Source organism: Pempheris klunzingeri, chromosome 20, assembly GCF_042242105.1.
Source record: "Pempheris klunzingeri isolate RE-2024b chromosome 20, fPemKlu1.hap1, whole genome shotgun sequence".
NCBI lineage: Eukaryota > Metazoa > Chordata > Actinopteri > Acropomatiformes > Pempheridae > Pempheris > Pempheris klunzingeri.
Genome location: NC_092031.1, coordinates 5,711,703 through 5,715,915, shown reverse-complemented (window position 1 = coordinate 5,715,915; position 4,213 = coordinate 5,711,703). Strand labels below are relative to the sequence as shown.

Below are 4,213 nucleotides of genomic sequence, written 5' to 3'. Positions count from 1 at the left end.
CCATTCTGGGAAAATGCTGTATTTCGTTGCATCTGAAATGTAACAACCTGCAGTTGCTCATTCTTTACCGGGACAGTACTTGCACACGGGGTCACATGTGCGTCTGAGATCTCAGCATGAATTGAACAGTATGTTGACAGTGAATTTTTCCTGAACAAAAGATTTGTCTTCCCATCATGTTCTATGCCTTCGCACAGTGGCTCGACCTCTGCTGTGCGCCCACGCTCAGTCCGTCTGGACAACATGTGCAACATGTGATTGAGACATTTACTTCTGTTAGACCCATTGTTGTTGCGGTATGTAAGGGCACCAAATATCTCCTGATTTTCATGCATTTGTCTCTCAGTGTGTTCACAGTAGAAATTTCATGAAAAACGACATAGGGGACTCAAAGGCAGCAATGTTATTATTGTCTCGTGGCATCACAGTATACTTTCACAAATACTTTCTTTGTTAGCTCGCTCATTATGTGTGCAGCGAGCAACTTTTTCCCAATGACCTTGGACAAAGGTGTTGACGGTAAAGGATGTCATTTAGTTACATCATGCTCGTCAAAGTCATGATTACAGGTCTCTATCATTAACGGCATTGAGAGAATACTCAGTTGTTACTGAGGGTTTTATTTCAAGCTTTTTATTACTTCAGATCTTACTCCTAATATAAGAGAGGATGTTGGGCTAATACTGTTCCTTCACACATTGTCAAGTTCACTTGTTTGTTGTCTTTATCATAACATAAAAGTTTATGTTACTGAAAAACTCAACCATAAATATAAGTGATCCAGACGGACTGAACACTGTAGCGTTTATGAATCAGAAGAAATCAATCCAAAGAAGTCTTTTACAAATATCAAAGTCCCATTCATCTGCTTATGCTTTCATTCTAATATGAGAGTATTCATACATAATAGTTTTTCTTGTTTTCTTATATACATACAGTGAATTTGTTCATGTTAAACAAATAACGTGTGGATAGAGAATTAAACAAAAGTGGCGAAATGGCTATAAAGTGAATATTTTTCATCTCAGATTAGTAGAAAACCACACAACATGGTCGTGAAGGGTGCTGGCGGATACTGAGAAACAACACAGCTTGAAAAAGCTGGTCCTGATGTCCACGGTTAGATTCTGTAATTAAAAAAAGAAACAAAATGTTAAGAAAAATAAAGCAAAATGAATAGGTTAACATTTTTTCCCCCCAAAATTAGTAGTTTTTATGTCCTTTTGGAAAGGATTCTTTTTAGAACAGTATTATTTCAACAATGATGGAGTGTTAATCACAGTGTATATACACCAATAGATACACAGTAAAAAAAAAAATCACCTTTTTAAATGCCAGGGTTATAGATTTATGTTTGCATAAATTCTTACTCATCTAAGCAGCAAATTATTTTACCATCTGTCAGCCACCAGAACAACTAATGGTCATGGTCAAGCAGTTGTATAAGCATTTCATTTTAGACGCTGCTTCTGAGGTTGAGACTTACATATCCACATGCGGATGCACATTCCACACCAGGCGATGACACTGGAGATCTGAAGTGCCCTCCCACACTCTCCGCTCATCAGACAGTCCCTTGTTCGCAAGCAGCACTTGGGACAGCTGCTCTCTGAGCTTTTGCTCCCTGAGCTTTTACTCTCTGTGTCCTGGTGTTTCTGGGGCTGAGTTTGCCTCGTTTCCGACTGCTTTTCATCCCACTCCTCGCTCTCACCTCTTCCCATGATGCTTGTTTTCTTGTGACAAAAGGCAAGTGGAATCTGGCGGTTTGGGGATAGACGGATCAGATCTGTGGATTAAAAAAAAGAAAATGTCTGAAATGTAATACTGTACGCATGCCATAGCTTCACTGTAGCTGTACTTGCACAGGGAATGATATGAGCCATATTATGTGCCGACTCCCAGCTGCTCAGGCTCTACAATACAGGCGTTTGCTTACAATAGAAACAGCCAGTATCCAATGTCGTAATGCTCTGATTTTGTTTTGTTTGTGGAGACTTGGCAGCTCTCACTATGCTATTATTCAGTCCTTGTTCTTTGCACTTACTAGGGTGTGTTTTGTTGTCACCTCCATCTCACTTTGGCTTTAGGAATGTTTCCAACTACCCAGGTAACATTCCTGCCTCCAACACTTTCTTAAAGCATAGAGGACCTTCTATAATCAAATATAAAACAGCGCACAAATAGGCACAATCTAAAAGTGGCATCAATCCTACAGGCCACTGTACTCCACTGAAGCAGTGTGATGAAGATGTCAGTTCTCAGATAAATCCATATAAACTCATTTAGTCCTTTTAAACAACAGAGCATGTTATGTTACGAGCTTCACTTTTATTAAAGAGTAGTCATCTTCCACAAGTGTGAATCATTAACACTCTTAAGTCCCTCTACGAACACTTTATTGAGTGAAGTCACATTGATTTGACAGATTAACAATTCTTCCACAGTGATGATCATTTCTCCTGCCAGGAGTTGAGGCACCCTGTTTTAACTGTCGGATACAATTGCTCCCCACAGACATTATCAGATATTAAGTGATAACCCTGATGGTGAAATAACATCTTATCTGTGCCATCCAGTGGCTCCCCATTTATTACCACTGACAGTAAATTAGATTGCTGGCATCTGGAGGGTATACTGGCATTTTGGGTGCACCTTTCCATCTCATTCTGCTTTCAAAACTCCATTGGTTTTCAATCATAAGTAATGAAATTCCATCAGCCTCCTCGGCCATGAAAGCGACTTGGAAAGGAAGTGAGAGACGACCATTAAGAGCAGAGAGAACGAGTAATGGTCTTACCCTTTGCTTTCAGAGACGCCTCTCTGTCAGTTTGAATCTTTTCTGTTTGTAAAGTAGATTTTCCTTAGAGGAGAGTAAGGAACACACACCTCCAGCCTTAAAGACGCTTGCATTCTTAATGAACAGCAGAGTGTTGCTCTTTGTCAGCCACAGCTCCCATGAACAGAGTAGGTGTGTCCTCAGGTTTAACAGGTTTGACCAAGTGGACCGGCCTGATGGGAAGGATTTTATTTACACCAAACATGCCATTTAGTTAAGCTCTGAGTCTTAAAGGTGCAACTCAATCTATATTATGCAATAAATGTTTTCTAATGAAGTGAAATATTCGTTTACATCAGTAATGCTCCTAAATACGTCGGTAAAACAGCATTTTGCAAAAGATAGGTAGAGAGATTAGATTAGGTTTAATCTACTCTGAAATGAAGTGAAAATTCAGCATCTGATTTGCATAATTCCTTCAAGTAATTCATCATCACACACTGTAATATTGTCTTTTAATAACCAATAACTAATACATCAGGCTTCAGCCCTGTGACAGAATATGCTCACAAGTGTGTTGCTCAGAATTGCTGTGGAAATGCAATCAAGTTTTAATAAATAATTACACAGAATAATTAATTGATTAGACAGCACATTTCATTACATCATGTGAACAATGATGAATCGAGAAAAGCAATTAAGGGAAGCAATTAAAACACAAACAATTTGAATATATTCAAAGAATTCCATTAAGAAACGGAATTACTTACTGAACCATTCATCATCCCTAAATGCAGCAACGTAAAATGCACAGTAATTCATTCATTTTTGACTCAACAATACATTCGAATTGGTGAATAGGAAGAGGAAAACACAGAGTAGAAAGGTGTGTGCATGTATGTGTCAGGGCAATAGTGGCAACGATAAGAAATGTTCAGGAGGTTTTCTCTTATTGTGCATGATTTTATAATAACGGGACACAAAGGAATTGTTGCATTTGAGAGTAGGATGGTGCTCTAATCAAATAATACTGTTAATCAATACTTTCCATTCTACTTTGTCACTGTGATGAATGCTAGCAGTCATAGATGTGGTGCAATATTTCAGCAATGTCAAAACCCCACAAGCCTAGAGGCCTTTCGACTTGACTGATAAACACGGGAAGCTTAAATTCCATTTGTTGCTTTTGTTCGGACATCAATTTGTGTGTCTCTGAAGGTTTTTGTAGCTATTAAGTTTATAGAATTTCCACTTCTTGTTAATAGTTGTAGCCACCGCAGGAATCTGTGTTTACCAACCACCACAGTTCAGAATTTCTTCACTTTTACAGCCCAGAATCAAGTCAAAAGCCGAGTCCCTCCAAATGACCACTTTTAGATTGACCTTACACACAATCACACAAATTAAAGGTACAGTAGGTTTGTCAACACAGCTGCC

The 4,213-nt window shown here is 38.7% G+C and overlaps 1 long non-coding RNA gene across 1 annotated transcript; it reads right to left on the bottom strand.

Moving 5' to 3' along the window:
- Positions 1-485: 485 nt before the first annotated feature.
- Positions 486-2,902, bottom strand: LOC139220321 (uncharacterized). Its single transcript, XR_011585753.1, has 3 exons — positions 2,798-2,902; positions 1,487-1,786; positions 486-1,127 (listed from the first exon to the last, which is right to left on the bottom strand). It is a non-coding gene; the product is annotated as an uncharacterized lncRNA (long non-coding RNA).
- Between the last annotated feature and the right edge of the window lie 1,311 nt (positions 2,903-4,213).